The following is a 25,355-nucleotide window of genomic DNA, read 5'->3' as shown; positions in this document are numbered from 1 at the left end:
AGCCGGGAACTTGTGAGGTGTGCATGTCCTGGTGAGCCTCCACCGTTTTATGGGTGGGTGCAGCCTCGACTGTACAGAGACAGACCAGACCAGCTGCACCACACAGACACTTCAAACCTCATCTGTGGACAAAAAACAGACACACACAGACAGACAGACACACATACACACACACACACACACACACACACAGACAGACACACATATATACACACACACACACACACACACACACACACACACAGACAGACACACATATATACACACACACACACACACACACACACACACACATACATACATACATACATCTTACTATTAAAAAAATAAATAAAGTTAGGGTTCCTAACAATTAGCAATACAAGACATACATACACACATAAACATTACAAGACGTAAAAACAAGTCAAAGATATTTGCAACAAACAGACCTCAGTGCAAGAAAGTTACTTACCAGCAATCCAAGACATACATACACACATAAACATTAGAAGACATAAAAACAAGTCAAAGATATTTGCAACAAACAGACCTCAGTGCAAGAAAGTTACTTACCAGCAATTGAAGACATAAGTACAAATATAAACATTATAAGACATAAAAACAAGTCAAAGATATTTGCAATAAACAGACCTCAGTGCAAGAAAGTTACTTACCAGCAATTGAAGACATACATACACACATAAACATTAAAAGACATAAAAACAAGTCAAAGATATTTGCAACAAACAGACCTCAGTGCAAGAAAGTTACTTACCAGCAATTGAAGACATACATACAAATATAAACATTATAAGACATAAAAGCAAGTAAAAGATATTTGCAACAAACAGACCTCAGTGCAAGAAAGTTACTTACCAGCAATCCAAGACATACATACACACATAAACATTAGAAGACATAAAAACAAGTCAAAGATATTTGCAACAAACAGACCTCAGTGCAAGAAAGTTACTTACCAGCAATTGAAGACATAAGTACAAATATAAACATTATAAGACATAAAAACAAGTCAAAGATATTTGCAATAAACAGACCTCAGTGCAAGAAAGTTACTTACCAGCAATACAAGACATAAATACACACATAAACATTATAAGACATAAAAACAAGTCAAAAGTTATTTGCAACAAACAGACCTCAGTGCAAGAAAGTTACTTACCAGCAATATAAGACATAAATACAGACATAAACATTACAAGACATAAAAACAGGTCAAAGATATTTGCAATAAACAGACCTCAGTGCAAGAAAGTTACTTACCAGCAATGCAACACATAAGTACAAATATAAACATTAGAAGACATAAAAACAGGTCAAAGATATTTGCAACAAACAGACCTCAGTGCAAGAAAGTTACTTAACAGCAATTGAAGACATACATACAGACATAAACATTATAAGACATAAAAACAAGTCAAAGATATTTGCAACAAACAGACCTCAGTGCAAGAAAGTTACTTAACAGCAATTGAAGACATACATACAGACATAAACATTATAAGACATAAAAACAGGTCAAAGATATTTGCAACAAACAGACCTCAGTGCAAGAAAGTTACTTACCAGCAATACAAGACATAAATACACACATAAACATTATAAGACATAAAAACAGGTCAAAGATATTTGCAACAAACAGACCTCAGTGCAAGAAAGTTACTTACCAGCAATACAAGATATAAATACACACATAAAAAGTTACAAGACATAAAAACAGGTCAAAGATATTTGCAACAAACAGACCTCAGTGCAAGAAAGTTACTTAACAGCAATACAAAACATAAATACACACATAAACATTATAAAACATAAAAGCAAGTCAAAGATATTTGCAACAAACAGTCCTCAGTGCAAGAAAGTTACTTACCAGCAATGCAACACATAAGTACAAATATAAACATTATAAGACATAAAAACAGGTCAAAGATATTTGCAATAAACAGACCTCAGTGCAAGAAAGTTACTTACCAGCAATGCAACACATAAGTACAAATATAAACATTATAAGACATAAAAACAGGTCAAAGATATTTGCAATAAACAGACCTCAGTGCAAGAAAGTTACTTACCAGCAATACAAGACATAAGTACAAATATAAACATTATAAGACATAAAAACAGGTCAAAGATATTTGCAATAAACAGACCTCAGTGCAAGAAAGTTACTTACCAGCAATTGAAGACATACATACAGACATAAACATTAAAAGACATAAAAACAACTCAAAGATATTCGCAATAAACAGACCTCAGTGCAAGAAAGTTACTTACCAGCAATATAAGACAAAAATACACACATAAACATTACAAGACATAAAAACAGGTCAAAGATATTTGCAACAAACAGACCTCAGTGCAAGAAAGTTACTTACCAGCAATACAAGACATACATACACACATAAACATTATAAGACATAAAAACAGGTCAAAGATATTTGCAACAAATAGACCTCAGTGCAAGAAAGTTACTTACCAGCAATACAAGACATAAGTACAAATATAAACATTATAAGACATAAAAACAGGTCAAAGATATTTGCAACAAACAGACCTCAGTGCAAGAAAGTTACTTAACAGCAATTGAAGACATACATACAGACATAAACATTAAAAGACATAAAAACAAGTCAAAGATATTCGCAATAAACAGACCTCAGTGCAAGAAAGTTACTTACCAGCAATACAAGACATAAATACAGACATAAACATTACAAGACATAAAAACAGGTCAAAGATATTTGCAACAAACAGACCTCAGTGCAAGAAAGTTACTTACCAGCAATACAAGACATAAGTACAAATATAAACATTATAAGACATAAAAACAGGTCAAAGATATTTGCAACAAACAGTCCTCAGTGCAAGAAAGTTACTTACCAGCAATGCAACACATAAGTACAAATATAAACATTATAAGACATAAAAACAGGTCAAAGATATTTGCAACAAACAGACGTCAGTGCAAGAAAGTTCCTTACCAGCAATACAAGACATAAATACACACATAAACATTACAAGACATAAAAACAGGTCAAAGATATTTGCAATAAACAGACCTAAGTGCAAGAAAGTTACTTACCAGCAATACAAGACATAAATACACACATAAACATTATAAAACATAAAAGCAAATCAAAGATATTTGCAACAAACAGACCTCAGTGCAAGAAAGTTACTTACCAGCAATACAAGACATAAATACACACATAAACATTATAAGACATAAAAACAAGTCAAAAGTTATTTGCAACAAACAGACCTCAGTGCAAGAAAGTTACTTACCAGCAATACAAGACATAAATACACACATAAACATTACAAGACATAAAAACAGGTCAAAGATATTTGCAATAAACAGACCTCAGTGCAAGAAAGTTACTTACCAGCAATACAAGACATAAATACACACATAAACATTATAAAACATAAAAGCAAGTCAAAGATATTTGCAACAAACAGTCCTCAGTGCAAGAAAGTTACTTACCAGCAATGCAACACATAAGTACAAATATAAACATTATAAGACATAAAAACAGGTCAAAGATATTTGCAATAAACAGACCTCAGTGCAAGAAAGTTACTTAACAGCAATTGAAGACATACATACAGACATAAACATTAAAAGACATAAAAACAAGTCAAAGATATTTGCAACAAACAGACCTCAGTGCAAGAAAGTTACTTAACAGCAATTGAAGACATACATACAGACATAAACATTAAAAGACATAAAAACAAGTCAAAGATATTCGCAATAAACAGACCTCAGTGCAAGAAAGTTACTTACCAGCAATACAAGACATAAATACAGACATAAACATTACATGACATGAAAACAGGTCAAATATATTTGCAACAAACAGACCTCAGTGCAAGAAAGTTACTTACCAGCAATACAAGACATAAAAAGACACATAAACATTATAAAACATAAAAGCAAGTCAAAGATATTTGCAACAAACAGACCTCAGTGCAAGAAAGTTACTTAACAGCAATTGAAGACATAAATACACACATAAACATTATAAGACATAAAAGCAAGTCAAAGATATTTGCAACAAACAGTCCTCAGTGCAAGAAAGTTACTTAACAGCAATAAAAGACATAAGTACAAATATAAACATTATAAGACATAAAAACAGGTCAAAGATATTTGCAATAAACAGACCTCAGTGCAAGAAAGTTACTTACCAGCAATACAAGACATAAGTACAAATATAAACATTATAAGACACAAAAACAGGTCAAAGATATTTGCAATAAACAGACCTCAGTGCAAGAAAGTTACTTACCAGCAATACAAGACATAAGTACAAATATAAACATTATAAGACATAAAAACAGGTCAAAGATATTTGCAACAAACAGACCTCAGTGCAAGAAAGTTACTTAACAGCAATTGAAGACATACATACAGACATAAACATTATAAGACATAAAAACAAGTCAAAGATATTTGCAACAAACAGACCTCAGTGCAAGAAAGTTACTTACCAGCAATACAAGACATAAATACACACATAAACATTACAAGACATAAAAACAGGTCAAAGATATTTGCAATAAACAGACCTCAGTGCAAGAAAGTTACTTACCAGCAATCCAAGACATACATACACACATAATCATTACAAGACATAAATACACACATAAACATTATAAGACATAAAAACAGGTCAAAGATATTTGCAATAAACAGACCTAAGTGCAAGAAAGTTACTTACCAGCAATCCAAGACATACATACACACATAATCATTACAAGACATAAATACACACATAAACATTATAAGACATAAAAACAAGTCAAAGATATTTGCAACAAACAGACCTCAGTGCAAGAAAGTTACTTACCAGCAATACAAGACATAAGTACAAATATAAACATTATAAGACATAAAAACAGGTCAAAGATATTTGCAACAAACAGACCTAAGTGCAAGAAAGTTACTTAACAGCAATACAAGACATAAGTACAAATATAAACATTATAAGACATAAAAACAGGTCAAAGATATTTGCAATAAACAGACCTAAGTGCAAGAAAGTTACTTACCAGCAATACAAGACATAAGTACAAATATAAACATTATAAGACATAAAAACAGGTCAAAGATATTTGCAACAAACAGACCTCAGTGCAAGAAAGTTACTTAAGAGCAATTGAAGACATACATACAGACATAAACATATAAGACATAAAAACAAGTCAAAGATATTTGCAACAAACAGACCTCAGTGCAAGAAAGTTACTTAAGAGCAAATGAAAACATACATACAAACATAAACATTATAAGACATAAAAACAAGTCAAAGATATTTGCAATAAACAGACCTCAGTGCAAGAAAGTTACTTACCAGCAATACAAGACATAAATACACACATAAACATTATAAAACATAAAAGCAAGTCAAAGATATTTGCAACAAACAGACCTCACTGCAAGAAAGTTACTTACCAGCAATACAAAACATAAATACACACATAAACATTATAAAACATAAAAGCAAGTCAAAGATATTTGCAACAAACAGACCTCAGTGCAAGAAAGTTACTTACCAGCAATACAAGACATAAATACACAGATAAAAAATTACAAGACATAAAAACAGGTCAAAGATATTTGCAACAAACAGACCTCAGTGCAAGAATGTTACTTACCAGCAATACAAGACATAAATACACAGACAAAAAATTACAAGACATAAAAACAGGTCAAAGATATTTGCAACAAACAGACCTCAGTGCAAGAAAGTTACTTACCAGCAATACAAGACATAAATACACAGACAAAAAATTACAAGACATAAAAACAGGTCAAAGATGTTTGCAACAAACAGACGTCAGTGCAAGAAAGTTACTTACCAGCAATACAAGACATAAATACACACATAAACATTACAAGACATAAAAACAGGTCAAAGATGTTTGCAACAAACAGACGTCAGTGCAAGAAAGTTCCTTACCAGCAATACAAGACATAAATACACACATAAACATTACAAGACATAAAAACAGGTCAAAGATGTTTGCAACAAACAGACGTCAGTGCAAGAAAGTTACTTACCAGCAATACAAGACATAAATACACAGACAAAAAATTACAAGACATAAAAACAGGTCAAAGATGTTTGCAACAAACAGACGTCAGTGCAAGAAAGTTCCTTACCAGCAATACAAGACATAAATACACACATAAACATTACAAGACATAAAAACAGGTCAAAGATATTTGCAATAAACAGACCTCAGTGCAAGAAAGTTACTTACCAGCAATACAAGACATGAATACACACATAAACATTATAAAACATAAAAGCAAATCAAAGATATTTGCAACAAACAGACCTCAGTGCAAGAAAGTTACTTACCAGCAATACAAGACATAAATACAGACATAAACATTACAAGACATAAAAACAGGTCAAAGATATTTGCAATAAACAGACCTCAGTGCAAGAAAGTTACTTACCAGCAATGCAACACATAAGTACAAATATAAACATTAGAAGACATAAAAACAGGTCAAAGATATTTGCAACAAACAGACCTCAGTGCAAGAAAGTTACTTACCAGCAATACAAGACATAAATACACACATAAAAAAATTACAAGACATAAAAACAGGTCAAAGATATTTGCAACAAACAGACCTCAGTGCAAGAAAGTTACTTAACAGCAATTGAAGACATACATACAGACATAAACATTAAAAGACATAAAAACAACTCAAAGATATTCGCAATAAACAGACCTCAGTGCAAGAAAGTTACTTACCAGCAATGCAACACATAAGTACAAATATAAACATTAGAAGACATAAAAACAGGTCAAAGATATTTGCAACAAACAGACCTCAGTGCAAGAAAGTTACTTAACAGCAATTGAAGACATACATACAGACATAAACATTAAAAGACATAAAAACAACTCAAAGATATTCGCAATAAACAGACCTCAGTGCAAGAAAGTTACTTACCAGCAATGCAACACATAAGTACAAATATAAACATTAGAAGACATAAAAACAGGTCAAAGATATTTGCAACAAACAGACCTCAGTGCAAGAAAGTTACTTACCAGCAATACAAGACATAAATACACACATAAAAAAATTACAAGACATAAAAACAAGTCAAAGATATTTGCAACAAACAGACCTCAGTGCAAGAAAGTTACTTACCAGCAATATAAGACAAAAATACACACATAAACATTACAAGACATAAAAACAGGTCAAAGATATTTGCAACAAACAGACCTCAGTGCAAGAAAGTTACTTACCAGCAATACAAGACATAAATACACACATAAACATTATAAGACATAAAAACAGGTCAAAGATATTTGCAACAAACAGACCTCAGTGCAAGAAAGTTACTTAACAGCAATACAAAACATAAATACACACATAAACATTATAAAACATAAAAGCAAGTCAAAGATATTTGCAACAAACAGTCCTCAGTGCAAGAAAGTTACTTACCAGCAATGCAACACATAAGTACAAATATAAACATTATAAGACATAAAAACAGGTCAAAGATATTTGCAACAAACAGACCTATGTGCAAGAAATTTACTTAAGAGCAATTGAAGACATACATACACACATAAACATTACAAGACATAAAAACAGGTCAAAGATATTTGCAATAAACAGACCTCAGTGCAAGAAAGTTACTTACCAGCAATACAAGACATAAATACACACATAAACATTATAAAACATAAAAGCAAGTCAAAGATATTTGCAACAAACAGACCTCAGTGCAAGAAAGTTACTTAAGAGCAATTGAAGACATACATACAGACATAAACATTAAAAGACATAAAAACAGGTCAAAGATATTTGCAATAAACAGACCTCAGTGCAAGAAATTTACTTAAGAGCAATTGAAGACATACATACACACATAAACATTATAAAACATAAAAGCAAGTCAAAGATATTTGCAACAAACAGACCTCAGTGCAAGAAAGTTACTTACCAGCAATACAAGACATAAATACACACATAAACATTATAAAACATAAAAGCAAGTCAAAGATATTTGCAACAAACAGACCTCAGTGCAAGAAAGTTACTTACCAGCAATACAAGACATAAATACACACATAAACATTACAAGACATAAAAACAGGTCAAAGATATTTGCAATAAACAGACCTCAGTGCAAGAAAGTTACTTACCAGCAATACAAGACATACATACACAAATAATCATTACAAGACATAAATACACACATAAACATTACAAGATATAAAAACAGGTCAAAGATATTTGCAATAAACAGACCTCAGTGCAAGAAAGTTACTTACCAGCAATACAAGACATAAATACACACATAAACATTACAAGACATAAAAACAAGTCAAAGATATTTGCAACAAACAGACCTCAGTGCAAGAAAGTTACTTACCAGCAATGCAACACATAAGTACAAATATAAACATTATAAGACATAAAAACAGGTCAAAGATATTTGCAACAAACAGACCTCAGTGCAAGAAAGTTAATTAAGAGCAATTGAAGACATACATACAGACATAAACATTATAAGACATAAAAACAAGTGAAAGATATTTGCAACAAACAGACCTCAGTGCAAGAAAGTTACTTAACAGCAATTGAAGACATACATACAGACATAAACATTATAAGACATAAAAACAAGTGAAAGATATTTGCAACAAACAGACCTCAGTGCAAGAAAGTTACTTAAGAGCAATTGAAGACATAAATACACACATAAACATTATAAGACATAAAAACAACTCAAAGATATTCGCAATAAACAGACCTCAGTGCAAGAAAGTTACTTACCAGCAATACAAGACATAAATACACATTTAACAGCAATACCAGACATAAATACAAACATAAACATTATAAGACATAAAAGCAAGTCAAAGATATTTCCAACAAACAGACCTCAGTGCAAGAAAGTTACTTACCAGCAATACAAGACATAAATACACACATAAACATTACAAGACATAAAAACAGGTCAAAGATATTTGCAACAAATAGAGCTCAGTGCAAGAAAGTTACTTACCAGCAATACAAGACATAAATACACACATAAACATTACAAGACATAAAAACAGGTCAAAGATATTTGCAACAAATAGAGCTCAGTGCAAGAAAGTTTCTTACCAGCAATACAAGACATAAATACACATATAAACATTACAAGACATAAATACACATATAAACATGATAAGACATAAAAACAAGTCAAAGATATTTGCAACAAAAAGACCTCAGTGCAATAAAGTTACTTACCAGCAATACAAGACATAAATACACACATAAAGATTACAAGACATAAAAACAAATCAAAGATATTTGCAACAAACAAAACTCAGTGCAAGAAAGTTACTTACCAGCAATACAAGACATAAATACACACATAAACATTATAAGACATAAAAACAAGTCAAAGATATTTGCAACAAACAGACCTCAGTGCAAGAAAGTTACTTACCAGCAATACAAGACATAAGTACAAATATAAACATTATAAGACATAAAAACAGGTCAAAGATATTTGCAATAAACAGACCTCAGTGCAAGAAATTTACTTAAGAGCAATTGAAGACATACATACAGACATAAACATTAAAAGACATAAAAACAAGTCAAAGATATTTGCAACAAACAGACCTCAGTGCAATAAAGTTACTTACCAGCAATACAAGACATAAATACACATATAAACATGATAAGACATAAAAACAAATCAAAGATATTTGCAACAAAAAAAACTCAGTGCAAGAAAGTTACTTACCAGCAATACAAGACATAAATACACATATAAACATGATAAGACATAAAAACAAGTCAAAGATATTTGCAACAAACAGACCTCAGTGCAATAAAGTTACTTACCAGCAATACAAGACATAAATACACATATAAACATGATAAGACATAAAAACAAGTCAAAGATATTTGCAACAAACAGACCTCAGTGCAAGAAAGTTACTTACCAGCAATACAAGACATAAATACACACATAAAGATTACAAGACATAAAAACAAGTCAAAGATATTTGCAACAAACAAAACTCAGTGCAATAAAGTTACTTACCAGCAATACAAGACATAAATACACATATAAACATGATTAGACATAAAAACAAATCAAAGATATTTGCAACAAAAAAAACTCAGTGCAAGAAAGTTACTTACCAGCAATACAAGACATAAATACACACATAAACATTACAAGACATAAAAACAAGTCAAAGATATTTGCAACAAACAGACCTCAGTGCAAGAAAGTTACTTACCAGCAATACAAGACATAAATACACACATAAACATTACAAGACATAAAAACAAGTCAAAGATATTTGCAACAAACAAAACTCAGTGCAATAAAGTTACTTACCAGCAATACAAGACATAAATACACATATAAACATGATAAGACATAAAAACAAATCAAAGATATTTGCAACAAAAAAAACTCAGTGCAAGAAAGTTACTTACCAGCAATACAAGACATAAATACACACATAAAGATTACAAGACATAAAAACAAGTCAAAGAATTTGCAACAAACAAAACTCAGTGCAATAAAGTTACTTACCAGCAATACAAGACATAAATACACATATAAACATGATAAGACATAAAAACAAGTCAAAGATATTTGCAACAAACAGACCTCAGTGCAAGAAAGTTACTTACCAGCAATACAAGACATAAATACACACATAAAGATTACAAGACATAAAAACAAATCAAAGATATTTGCAACAAACAAAACTCAGCGCAAGAAAGTTACTTACCAGCAATACAAGACATAAATACACACATAAAGATTACAAGACATAAAAACAAGTCAAAGATATTTGCAACAAAAAAAACTCAGTGCAAGAAATTTACTTACCAGCAATACAAGACATAAATACACACATAAAGATTACAAGACATAAAAACAAATCAAAGATATTTGCAACAAACAGACCTCAGTGCAAGAAAGTTACTTAAGAGCAATTGAAGACATACATACAGACATAAACATTATAAGACATAAAAACAAGTCAAAGATATTTGCAACAAACAGACCTCAGTGCAAGAAAGTTACTTACCAGCAATACAAGACATAAATACACACATAAACATTACAAGACATAAAAACAGGTCAAAGATATTTGCAAAAAAAAGACCTCAGTGCAATAAAGTTACTTACCAGCAATACAAGACATAAGTACAAATATAAACATTATAAGACATAAAAACAGGTCAAAGATATTTGCAATAAACAGACCTCAGTGCAAGAAATTTACTTAAGAGCAATTGAAGACATACATACACACATAAACATTAAAAGACATAAAAACAAGTCAAAGATATTTGCAATAAACAGACCTCAGTGCAAGAAAGTTACTTACCAGCAATACAAGACATAAATACACACATAAACATTACAAGACATAAAAACAGGTCAAAGATATTTGCAATAAACAGACCTCAGTGCAAGAAAGTTACTTACCAGCAATACAAGACATAAATACACACATAAACATTATAAAACATAAAAGCAAGTCAAAGATATTTGCAACAAACAGACCTCAGTGCAAGAAAGTTACTTACCAGCAATGCAACACATAAGTACAAATATAAACATTATAAGACATAAAAACAGGTCAAAGATATTTGCAACAAACAGACCTCAGTGCAAGAAAGTTACTTAACAGCAATTGAAGACATACATACAGACATAAACATTAAAAGACATAAAAACAACTCAAAGATATTCGCAATAAACAGACCTCAGTGCAAGAAAGTTACTTAAGAGCAATTGAAGACATACATACAGACATAAACATTAAAAGACATAAAAACAAGTCAAAGATATTTGTAACAAACAGATCTCAGTGCAAGAAAGTTACTTACCAGCAATACAAGACATAAGTACAAATATAAACATTATAAGACATAAAAACAGGTCAAAGATATTTGCAATAAACAGACCTCAGTGCAAGAAATTTACTTAAGAGCAATTGAAGACATACATACACACATAAACATTAAAAGACATAAAAACAAGTCAAAGATATTTGCAATAAACAGACCTCAGTGCAAGAAAGTTACTTACCAGCAATACAAGACATAAATACACACATAAACATTACAAGACATAAAAACAGGTCAAAGATATTTGCAACAAACAGACCTCAGTGCAAGAAAGTTACTTACCAGCAATGCAACACTTAAGTACAAATATAAACATTATAAGACATAAAAACAGGTCAAAGATATTTGCAATAAACAGACCTCAGTGCAAGAAAGTTACTTACCAGCAATACAAGACATAAATACACACATAAACATTACAAGACATAAAAACAGGTCAAAGATATTTGCAACAAACAGACCTCAGTGCAAGAAAGTTACTTACCAGCAATACAAGACATAAATACACACATAAAGATTACAAGACATAAAAACAAGTCAAAGATATTTGCAACAAACAGACCTCAGTGCAATAAAGTTACTTACCAGCAATACAAGACATAAATACACATATAAACATGATAAGACATAAAAACAAATCAAAGATATTTGCAACAAAAAAAACTCAGTGCAAGAAAGTTACTTACCAGCAATACAAGACATAAATACACACATAAACATTACAAGACATAAAAACAAGTCAAAGATATTTGCAACAAACAGACCTCAGTGCAAGAAAGTTACTTACCAGCAATACAAGACATAAATACACACATAAAGATTACAAGACATAAAAACAAGTCAAAGATATTTGCAACAAACAAAACTCAGTGCAATAAAGTTACTTACCAGCAATACAAGACATAAATACACATATAAACATGATAAGACATAAAAACAAATCAAAGATATTTGCAACAAAAAAAACTCAGTGCAAGAAAGTTACTTACCAGCAATACAAGACATAAATACACATATAAACATTACAAGACATAAAAACAAGTCAAAGATATTTGCAACAAACAGACCTCAGTGCAATAAAGTTACTTACCAGCAATACAAGACATAAATACACACATAAAGATTACAAGACATAAAAACAAGTCAAAGAATTTGCAACAAACAAAACTCAGTGCAATAAAGTTACTTACCAGCAATACAAGACATAAATACACATATAAACATGATAAGACATAAAAACAAGTCAAAGATATTTGCAATAAACAGACCTCAGTGCAAGAAATTTACTTAAGAGCAATTGAAGACATACATACACACATAAACATTACAAGACATAAAAACAGGTCAAAGATATTTGCAATAAACAGACCTCAGTGCAAGAAAGTTACTTACCAGCAATACAAGACATAAGTACAAATATAAACATTATAAGACATAAAAACAGGTCAAAGATATTTGCAATAAACAGACCTCAGTGCAAGAAATTTACTTAAGAGCAATTGAAGACATACATACACACATAAACATTAAAAGACATAAAAACAAGTCAAAGATATTTGCAATAAACAGACCTCAGTGCAAGAAAGTTACTTACCAGCAATACAAGACATAAATACACACATAAACATTACAAGACATAAAAACAGGTCAAAGATATTTGCAACAAACAGACCTCAGTGCAAGAAAGTTACTTACCAGCAATGCAACACATAAGTACAAATATAAACATTATAAGACATAAAAACAGGTCAAAGATATTTGCAACAAACAGACCTCAGTGCAAGAAAGTTACTTACCAGCAATATAAGACAAAAATACACACATAAACATTACAAAACATAAAAACAGGTCAAAGATATTTGCAATAAACAGACCTCAGTGCAAGAAAGTTACTTAAGAGCAATACAAGACATAAATACACATTTAACAGCAATACCAGACATAAATACACACATAAACATGATAAGACATAAACACAAATCAAAGATATTTGCAACAAACAGACCTCAGTGCAATAAAGTTACTTACCAGCAATACAAGATATAAATACACATATAAACATGATAAGACATAAAAACAAGTCAAAGATATTTGCAACAAACAAACCTCAGTGCAAGAAAGTTACTTACCAGCAATACAAGACATAAATACACACATAAACATTACAAGACATAAAAACAAGTCAAAGATATTTGCAACAAACAGACCTCAGTGCAAGAAAGTTACTTAACAGCAATTGAAGACATACATACAGACATAAACATTAAAAGACATAAAAACAAGTCAAAGATATTTGCAACAAACAGACCTCAGTGCAAGAAAGTTACTTACCAGCAATACAAGACATAAATACACACATAAAGATTACAAGACATAAAAACAAGTCAAAGATATTTGCAACAAACAAAACTCAGTGCAATAAAGTTACTTACCAGCAATACAAGACATAAATACACACATAAACATTACAAGACATAAAAACAAGTCAAAGAATTTGCAACAAAAAAAACTCAGTGCAAGAAAGTTACTTACCAGCAATACAAGACATAAATACACATATAAACATGATAAGACATAAAAACAAGTCAAAGATATTTGCAACAAACAGACCTCAGTGCAATAAAGTTACTTACCAGCAATACAAGACATAAATACACATATAAACATGATAAGACATAAAAACAAGTCAAAGATATTTGCAACAAACAGACCTCAGTGCAATAAAGTTACTTACCAGCAATACAAGACATAAATACACATATAAACATGATAAGACATAAAAACAAGTCAAAGATATTTGCAACAAACAGACCTCAGTGCAATAAAGTTACTTACCAGCAATACAAGACATAAATACACACATAAAGATTACAAGACATAAAAACAAATCAAAGATATTTGCAACAAACAAAACTCAGTGCAAGAAATTTACTTACCAGCAATACAAGACATAAATACACACATAAAGATTACAAGACATAAAAACAAATCAAAGATATTTGCAACAAACAGACCTCAGTGCAAGAAAGTTACTTAAGAGCAATTGAAGACATACATACAGACATAAACATTATAAGACATAAAAACAAGTCAAAGATATTTGCAACAAACAGACCTCAGTGCAAGAAAGTTACTTACCAGCAATACAAGACATAAATACACACATAAACATTACAAGACATAAAAACAAGTCAAAGATATTTGCAACAAACAGACCTCAGTGCAAGAAAGTTACTTACCAGCAATACAAGACATAAATACACACATAAATATTACAAGACATAAAAACAAGTCAAAGATATTTGCAACAAACAGACCTCAGTGCAAGAAAGTTACTTACCAGCAATACAAGACATAAATACACATATAAACATGATAAGACATAAAAACAAGTTATTAGATTATTCTGTTATTATATGTTACCTTATATATGTAATCAAAGTAGTTGAATTAGAATACTGCTGTAGATCACATTATACCCTTTAATATAGAGTGTGTGAGCTGTATGTAGTTTAGTTCTCATTATACTTTTGAGTTAACAGAACATATTCACATATTAGTTCATTAGATAAATGTGCATCACTCTGTATCCTTGATCTGCTGGGAATGTGTTACACTGTTTTCTTGACATGCTTAATTGTTGAATCATGAAGAGAAGGTTGTAAGCAGGAGACTCTGTGTCTAAAGACAGGGGAGATAGACAGACCACATTCCACACCCCCACCTTACAGAAAGCAGAGAAACAACTGCCGAGGTCATAACTTAGGCGCTGTAACAGAGAAAAAATGTGATGTTTTGGCTTTTACGACTAGCTGGGGGCCACTAGAGACTATAAAAAGCTGAGCAATCCGTCACCATTCTGAGACATGTGCCTGACCCTCTGGTAGCATCTCTCCCGTCCGGACGTTGTAATGCTCTTATTGTTGAATTGTATGGAAATAAATGATTGTTGATTGAGCATTGATACACCGAGTATTGTCCTTCCTTCAGCCCAAAGATTCAAAGAATTGGGAGAATTCAACAAAGTGAAAAATATTTGCAACAAACAGACCTCAGTGCAAGAAAGTGGGGACGGGGGACTGTGCCTCACTGCCCTCCCCTTCTCCAAGAAACCCGTCTTCAACCGAGTCGAGAGAGCCGGGAACTTGTGAGGTGTGCATGTCCTGGTGAGCCTCCACCGTTTTATGGGTGGGTGTAGCCTCGACTGTACAGAGACAGACCAGACCAGCTGCACCACACAGACACTTCAAACCTCATCTGTGGACAAAAAACATATACATATATATATATATATATTTACACACACAAACACACACACACACACACACACACACATATATTCAAACCTCAAGGACAAAAACCAGAGGACAAAAACTACAAGAACAATATAAATATGGAGAAAACTAACCTTAGAAACATGCAGGGTGACAGGAGACAGCAGCACTGCAGACATGAGGACAGATAGACAGTTAAGGCTGTGTGAGAGTCAAGTTCACTCCTATATATGACCTCCTATCGCAGAATGCGTTACTGTGACAACGCAGGCTTTGTGCTTTGAAGTGTGGTGATTGGTGACGTCATTGGAACGGCCTGTGATCTTACGTCACACTAGGCCGGATCAATTTGAAAAAGGTGTTTTTGTCTGAAAATGCTCGTGTCCAAACTACCGTTTTGACAGAGTTGTTCCAGCACTGCGCATGCGTGAAACGCAAGGTGACTCGACCTGCCTCATTTCTGTCTGCCGTTTATTTACTTTCCGGCTCTTTGAAACATGCAGCAAAATGAAAAGGAAAAGCGACTAGTTTTTTAAATGGACTAACAATGAGGTGGAGTTGTTGCTGCAAGTAATACAAAAGTACAAAGTTACAAAAGCGATTGAGAATTAAAGAATTTGAAGAAAAGCTATCTGGAGGATGTACAAACTGATATTAATCTTTAACGGGGCTGTCACAATTTATCACATGATTGCATCACTTGACTAGGCTATGTCCACATGTATGGGTATTTTTGAAAACGTAGATTTATCCACTGAAAACGGAGAGTTTTAAAAATTCCTGCCTGGGTGGAGATTTTCAAGAACTCCGTTTTTGCGTTTACTATGGACAAGGAAAACGGAGAAAACGCAGGGTCAAAGGTGTGCGCCTTTTTTGACATCACACTGTGCGCCAAGTTATTGTTTCGGTGAAATTAATTTCTACAATGGCGGACTTAGACAAAATACTGTTAATTTTACTCTCTGTAGTGTTTAAATGCTTACATACACAGACAGTTACGGTCCCTCCACACATAGTACTGGGTTCTGCTTCTTTGCGCCGCCATCTTTGTTTACTCTTTCCCGCCCAGGCGTCTAGACATCTGATTGGCCAACATTTCTACACGGTTAGGAATATAGCGCCACCTGTTGCTTTGGCATGCTCCTGGCAGCATTTTCCTTCGTTTTTGGTGTTGAGGTGTGAATGGGATTTTAAAAAAAAACGAAAAATCTCAGTTTTCAGAAATACCCGTGTATGTGTGGACGTAGTCTACAATGTGTCATTGTTTTTAAAAAGGCTCCAGTTCGCTTTCCACAATGCTATGCGAAAACGGCGTCAAATGTATACGCTTTGGAGAGCGTTTTCAAAACGCTGCGCTTTCCTTGACCGAAAACGCTGTCTCAGTGTGGACGGAAGGCCAAAACGGAGAGAAAAAGATGCGTTTGAGTGATGAGTCATGATAGCATTATAGGCTGTTCACTTTTAAGTGTGGTAATTAGAAATATTGCAAAATAAAATACACACAAATATACTGTAAGAAAAGGCTTTATTTTTTAGTATATGCTGAATTATCAGTTTCAAAGCTACTCTACCAGAGTTTCACTAAAAAATGAAACAAAGGATATGTTTTAACCCTTTCATGCATGAATTATGACAACCTCTCAGCGAATAGCTTCTCTAAAATCAATAGAAACCCAACATTAAGTTCAGCTGAAGGTCAAACTGCAACAAAAAACTCTATAATCAACAGTTTACGTTAAAAACAGCTTCTTCTTTTGGAAAATAAAAACAAAAACGAACAGAAATCCCAGTACAGTACAGTTCCTTTGTATCGTGCTGCTGCCACCTGCTGCTCTGGGGTGGGAACAACAACACTTTGGATTTGCGTTCGTTATCAGCAACAAATGAGTTTTACTTTTGAGGCTGCAGTTTTTAGTTATGTTTATTTGTTGGATTCCATCAGTTTTTCTTCGAAGAGCCGAAAGACTTTCAGTTACTTATGATAAACTGTTTGTCTTATACAAACAGATAAATACAGAAAACAAGGAAGAAAACAAAGCTTGTATTCTATTTGATTTTCAAGATATTGAACTTTATTTTTTCCATTTCACCGAGTTCTTTTTTCCATGTACTTTTTGTCCAATAATTTTTTTTAATAATCAGATTAATGTTTATTTTAAAATTAAGAATTATTTATATTTTTTCTATTTGCTATATACTGAGCTGAAACATCCTTCTGTGTAGTCATGTAACACATTATTTTAAAATAATATATTTTAAACAGGTGGATGCAGGAATTAAGTGTTAAAACAGAGTCTTGTTCCATTTAAGCTATCTTTATTTCACATTTATTTGTACGCAATAAATACAGTTAAACATCCATGGGTGTGTAAATACGACGCCTGGCAGCCTCCGCATAGCCGACGCTGTAAAACGTGGGAGTTTTTACGTCCTTTTTAAAAAAAATGAATTTCAGATTCTGACTTGATGCATAATCAAGACCAGTAAACAGGTTAACAAAAAATTCTCTAATGGAAAAGAAACTTTAGGTATTCTTTTAATACAACAGGGTAAATGCAAACTTCAAAAATAAGTTTGATGTCATTCAGATCTCAAGGAGATCAACGAGAACGCAGCGTCACAGCTGACGGATACCTCTTTTCCTCTGATCAGATTCAGCTACGGTTTAATTGTTTTTCTTTTCTTAAAATCTTAATTCTAAAAACAAAAAAGGGGAAAAAAGCTGTGCCATTACTTACACAGATATCCATCTCTAAGCTCTCCGTAAATTATCAATACGATCGATAAGTCATATCTCAATCAAAGACACTACAATGGCTATTTACGGCTAAATAACAGGAAGTATTGATACCAATACGGCTGGTAAACAAACATCAAAAAGGAAATATTGAACAAAACATCCACAATACTGAAAAGGAATAAGAAGACATCAGAAAGTGCTTCACTATAGATTTTAAACTGGACAGCTAGCAGCTCAGGATGGTTTCCTCCTTAAAAATAAAAGGCATCTTTAAACTGCACATGCTCAGTGTAAACTGTCCTCCCCAACAGCGACTGTTACTGGCATCATTAGTGTCGTAAAAACAGTTTTTCTCTGTATTATGCAACATAAAAACAAAAGAGTTAGACTGTGTGTTGCCTCTTTCATATCAGATTTTGTATGTTAACTGAATTTTTTTGTGTCCTTTCTTAAACCGATGGTGATTTGCTAATAGGGTCATTTTGTCTCAACTCAAACAATTTTTAGAATTTTTCCTGGTCCTTCCAACCATGAAATTAAATCAGGATCTGTCATCAGGGAAATGTACCACAAAAAAATTCTAGGTATGGTCTAGTTAAATTATATTATTAAAAAAAAATTATTTAAGGTCCCATATTTGAGCAAACACCAAAAAGAATTTGAAAAGTACTCTACATGCTTTATTTTGTCCATTCGTCCATTGTCTTCTGTGTATCCTTAATAGGGTCATAACTATAAACCATTCAGAAAAGATTACCAAATGTTTTGCAGTGTGGCGGTCCACGTCCATGTTGATTTCTTGTCTATGGAATTAATTTCTGTTACTGTCAGTCTCCTGAAAATTACAATACCACTACAATACAATACTAACTGGCAAGAGAAAATATTTTGTGAATGAAACATAATTCATGTTCATTATTATTATTATTATTATTATTACATGAATGCCTATACTTTCATTGATATTTGGAAAGTAGTAAAATATTTTTTACTACTACTGTATAGTTAAGAGTTTAATGATAATGTATTATCATATATCATTGCTTATTTATTTTTACAGTATCCACTAGAACAGCGGCATATGGAGCCTCTTGCAGAAAGGCAGAGAGGTGACAGTCATCATCCTGGCAAACTAACCACAAAATATCAAAGTTAACCTAATAATTCAAGAGGAAAATATTCCACATCAGTTTTATATGGACTAACATTACTGTTCTGTTATGAGTTTAAGATTGAGCTTCTTTTAAATGCTTTATATTCAGTTTAATCTTCAGTCGCACTGGGGATTAATAAAGTAAACAATCTCTCTGTATGCCTGTGTAGCTATCTATATTATAAGACATTAAACTGTATTAATTAAATAACAAATAAAATCACAGCTGAAGACTTGAGCACCATGTGACATGATTAACTGTTCGCAGGATTACTAAAATGATTGAAACATGAAGGTGTTTTGGCAAAAAAGCTGGTCAAACATTAAACTGCAAAACTGAAAGTGCTGTTTGAGTCTGAACATTTTCAACTCACCACCAGAAAAAGATGCTGTTCTCCACAATATGTAAATAAGGATAGAGTATAGGCGATATCAGCAGCTGTATCAAAATGAGAATTTTATATCCCCCATAGTTGAGTATAGGCATTCAATCCAAAAGGTCACATGTTGTGGAGAAATAATGTGAATCTTTTGTGCAATCAAATGTTTTATTTTTATTTTAATAGCACAACAAATAATACATTTGTTAATAAATCTTATTCAGACACAAGTTTGCTTGTTGCTTGCTTCCTCACAAACGACCATTTCTGCTCCTTACATTCATCACCCTGAAAACAGCACAGTGAACAAATCATACTGAAACACTGTGTTTATTTCAGTTACAAAAGTTATTTTTATTTTAGGTTTCATGAAACACATATATATTGTTGGCAGTACTTTAGATGAAGGCAGCATGCTGCTCTCAGACTTACACTTAAACTCAAAGGGTCTATAATCTCTAAACTGATATATTTTACAAAGAAATCCTGTCTGGGCAGCGTCTGGATTTGGACTGAAGAGCTCGTTGGCATTTCTAAAACAATAGCAAACCTGCACACCATACATTGTTTGGTTTTTTGTTTTGTTTAAAGTTGTAGATATACATTAGAGACATGGCAGATTTGCATATATTCTTCAGGGTCTGCAGTCCTTTTCTCTTCTTCTGTGCTCCTGTGAGAATCTAAAACAAAGGTCACATAAATCATGGGGTTAAATTGATGCCTGTGGGACAAAATTACTCCAACAATATTCAGGACAAATTTATTTTTCCTCTGCAAAAAAATGAAATTGAGTACAAAGCATGTGAAACTTTTCTGTCTTGTGTTGTGTTCATTTATGTCTTTTCTTTTCTCTTTAATGTTTCTGTCCATTATATGTGCAAGAACAAACTTCTGAATCACCTCTTAGTGATAAGTGTCTACAGTTTCCTTTCTCGTTTGGCTCTGGATGAAGGCAGTCGCACTTTTCTCCTCTCCCTCTTCCTTCTCTTTCCTGCTTGGCTTCTCAATGTCCTTGTCTAGTCTCGTCTACTTTTCTACTTTTGCCCTGGATGACTCTCACGGTCTGTTACAACCTAAAAGAGGAATTATGGATTTGAACAACTGGTCCCTGAATGCAATTGACACGCTCTTCTCAACGAGAAGCCTGGGCTTGAGTAAGTCCGAGTGTCCTAGAGGGACGTTCCCCTCTGGATACACAATGGACGGGTGGAGGAACTGGAGGGTCGTGTGCCTGGCGGGACTGTCAATCGAGGACATTGTAGACATCTACCTTTTCGGAACCATGATAACAGGGTTCTTGCTGTTCGGAGTTGGCTTGGCCCTGGCTTATCAAGGAAGGCGGAATTGGCTTTCCAAAACCCCACAAGGCTGCCCGCTATGATGGAAATGATGGGACGGGTCGTGACTTCTCAAAATGGGCTCATTGAACGCAGCACGGATAAGATCTTGGAGAAGCTCACGGCAGTCTCTGCTCTCTGAGCACAAGATTGATAACATCTCAGAGAAGCGCTCCAACGGGAGACTGAGAGACCAGTGACGGACTGTTAGACCAACTGTGAAATTGACATGCAGTTGTTCGCACTAAAGGAAAACCACCATCATTTCATGCAGCTACCGTATCGGTGTCAGCTGTGGTCTCAAGGCTGGAGCTGATACGTATGTATGTTCGGGGGGTCCAATTTCACTGCAGATGTAAACATTGCATGTGACAAATAAAAGGCTTGATTGAATAGCTTCAGACTTATGTTCAAAGAAAAGAAAAGAAGCCCTCAAACCTCTACTCTACTTTATGTGTTGATTTAATGAGCGAGTTCACTTTGTTTCTCTCTTCTCTCAAACGTCTAATCTCTCTTCCTCCTCTTCCTCTGTGTTTTATTCAGTCGTACCGTTTACAGCAGCGAGCAGGGCTTCTTCTTGACCTTGGCGGGCTGAGGGCAGAGGACGGCACGAATGGCCTCATCAAACACAGTCTTCAGACCACGCTGGGTCAAGGCTGAGCACTCCAGGTATTTGACTGCATCTATACATGCGAAGACACATATATGTTAATAAAAGAAGAGAAAGAACTACAAAGACAAAGTAAGAGAAGAAAGGTTTGCTGGTAGTGGAGAAGAATAAGTTCAACTTTCAAAGAACACTATAGTCAACTACAGCTACTATACTTTTACTGTGATGCCAGGAAATGAGGGGAATAACAAAAATTTGCAGAGGCAGTCAGGCTACAAAGTTCTCTAGCATCTTCATCTGCTAGTTTCATATCTTCACTGGTGAGGAGAGCTTCAAATCTTAAAGTGCTTTTCAAGCAAATAAAGTAAGAGTGACTGACCTATCTCCTTAGCCAGAGCTAGGCCCTGTGGATAGGTGATAGGCGCCAGCTTCTTGTCCTTCAGTTTCTCAATGGTATCCTTTTCATCCCTCAGATCCAGCTTAGTGCCAACCAGGATGATGGGCGTGGAGGGGCAGTGGTGACGGACCTCAGGGTACCACTGGCAGAATACAGAGTAAAGGAAAACTAAATAAGAGGCAAGAAAGGGGAACACGCAAAATCAAGGAACGTGTTAGAGGCAAAAAACAGAATCAAAGGTGGAGGGAGATGAAGCTCTGATGCCAGGTGTTACAGAAAGGTGGATGAAGGCATGAAAAACAAAAGATATGCTGTAGCTATTAAAGATGAGAGAAATACATCATCCAACTTTCACCCACAGCATCAATCATTCATTCACATCAATTATTAGACCTGTTTAGGCTTTTTCTCCATTTTGTAATCCAAGTACCTATTTTTTTTCTCTATAATAAATTACTGCTTTTGTTCCGTTTGTTCTTTTTTACATTTTGTTCCTCGGCAGCTGAGAGACAGGCCTCATAAAAAACAGCCAAAACTCACCTTAGCTCTGACGTTCTCATAGGATGCCGGGCTAACCAGGGAGAAGCAGATTAGGAAAACATCCTGGATGGAGAGACAAGGAGACAAAGAATTAGAATAGCTGCTGCAGTTTTAATTAGCTGACATGTTATATAAGTTCTGTCTCTGTAACTTTATGTCCATTAGTTACTGTGTGTGCCTGTGTGTGTATGTGTGATTCTGTACCGTCTGTGGCTAGGACAGTGGGCGGAGCCTGTCATAATCTTCCTGTCCAGCTGTATCCCAGAGGCCCAGGTTGACCGGCTTGCTGTCCACCATCACATTAGCTGAATATTTGTCGAATCTGTGGGGAGAGTAGAGAAGGTCAGCGATCAGCCAACAAGTCATAGGCAACCTTTCATTTCATTGGTTATTCATTCATTCAACAATCTTTCAATTCACTGATTGTTTAACCAGTGAAACTCCTGTAATGGAGAAAAAAAACAGGACCATACTTGAAATACCACTGTTCACAAAAACATTAACCAACAACATTACTTTGGTTAGTTTGACACAAAAGCCATCCTAACCATGTCTAGTAAGAGAGAATAATACATAATAAGGCAGGGCTGCCCCCGTGTGGTCTCATAGTAGAATAACAGTTTAATTTCTCATTTTTAAAAACTTGAGAAATTTCATATTCATATTCAAATGTATTCAGGCTCAAATGAAACTGATAACACAAATGTTTGCAGACACAGATGTTTTTTTTACAGAAAGAAAGAGACTAGTGTACCAGATTAATCCTGTTTTATGGCCTGTCCGAGGTCTACCCCGCCCTTTGCCTAATGACAGCTGGGATGGGCTTCAGCCTCCTTAATGACCCAGTAGTTAAAAAGATGGATGGATTTCCTGAAATAGAAAAGTCACTGAAATAACGTTAACTGTCAAACATAGAACAACTATGACAAACAGTCAACACTATCTGAGATCCTGCTGGTGGTTAGGGAGGATATACGTGATTCTGTTTGTTGTTTAAACATATTTATAGAGTTAAGAGTTCAGATTGCTGGAAGAACAACATTCACGCAGTCTGATTGCTGTTTTTCTCCCAAAATGTAGAAACACCTGCTAACCATGGCACACTCTGCTTTTCCATTAGGTCTGTGCAAATACTACTTAAGTACACTCATCCTCCTGTGCCATTAGTGATATTAACAGAGTGTATTTTTTGACATATATAATATAGTTAGTATAGTTATTATACTAGCCGTAGCTGCCCCGCTTATTTTAGACATTCACAATAAAAAAGTAAGCGATAATATTTCAATATCAAACGTCATAATTAAGGTCAACATTAAATAATGCTGTGTACAGACTCACACAGGTGTTAAATTACAGCATAAACTTACCTTAGACCTTCCTCCGTCATTCTCCTCCTAATTGTGCTCGGAGACACAGAAAACATATCGGCAATTACCCCGATGGTTATCCAGGACAGCACTAAAGTCCTGAGTGCTGCAGCCGGGATTTCAAGACGTGGACGACCAACATTTGAAGACTGTTCTTCCTCGGCGTATTCCAAACGAACACGGTGCTGAATTGATCTTAAACTTTCGACAATGCTGTCATCGATGCTAACATCTTGAAGAGCAATTATCATCCCAAGCATTTCAGAAACATCATCTAAACGACTCAAAACAGTATCTACAGGTAAATGTATCTACCCTCTCTATCTGATCTGCTAAAATGAGCAGAATTGACTGAAGTTCACACCAGTCCGCCATCCTCCCTGACCTTTGACCTAGCACGTTTTTGCTACCTGTGGCAGCCGTCCGCGGAGCAGGTATCCAGGAAAACTAGTCGATAGTAAACGATCAGCCAATAGGCGCAAAAGTCAAGCCCACTTGTTGTGTGCCCACCTTATTACTAAATTAGGCAGAGCACTCTGAATTGAATCAGGACATAAAGCACGGTCTTTATGTTGCTTTATTGAACACTGTCCATCTTACAACTAGCCACTTAACG

The 25,355-nt window shown here is 33.9% G+C and overlaps 1 long non-coding RNA gene and 1 pseudogene across 1 annotated transcript in view; one reads left to right on the top strand and one right to left on the bottom strand.

Moving 5' to 3' along the window:
• The window catches only part of LOC146707202 (uncharacterized), a 27,338-nt gene extending 4,847 nt beyond the window's left edge, over positions 1-22,491 (top strand). The window contains exon 2 of the long non-coding RNA XR_014920783.1: positions 22,366-22,491. This is a non-coding gene — a long non-coding RNA (uncharacterized LOC146707202). The remainder of the gene's footprint in view (positions 1-22,365) is intronic.
• Positions 20,648-25,355, bottom strand: LOC146707201 (ras-related C3 botulinum toxin substrate 2-like; annotated as a pseudogene).

This window comes from Copadichromis virginalis, linkage group LG6, assembly GCF_057382275.1.
Source record: "Copadichromis virginalis isolate Kocher_CV1m ecotype Utaka linkage group LG6, C_Virginalis_male_GT1.1, whole genome shotgun sequence".
In the NCBI taxonomy this organism is placed as follows: Eukaryota; Metazoa; Chordata; class Actinopteri; order Cichliformes; family Cichlidae; genus Copadichromis; species Copadichromis virginalis.
This window is presented reverse-complemented; position numbering and strand designations above follow the sequence as displayed.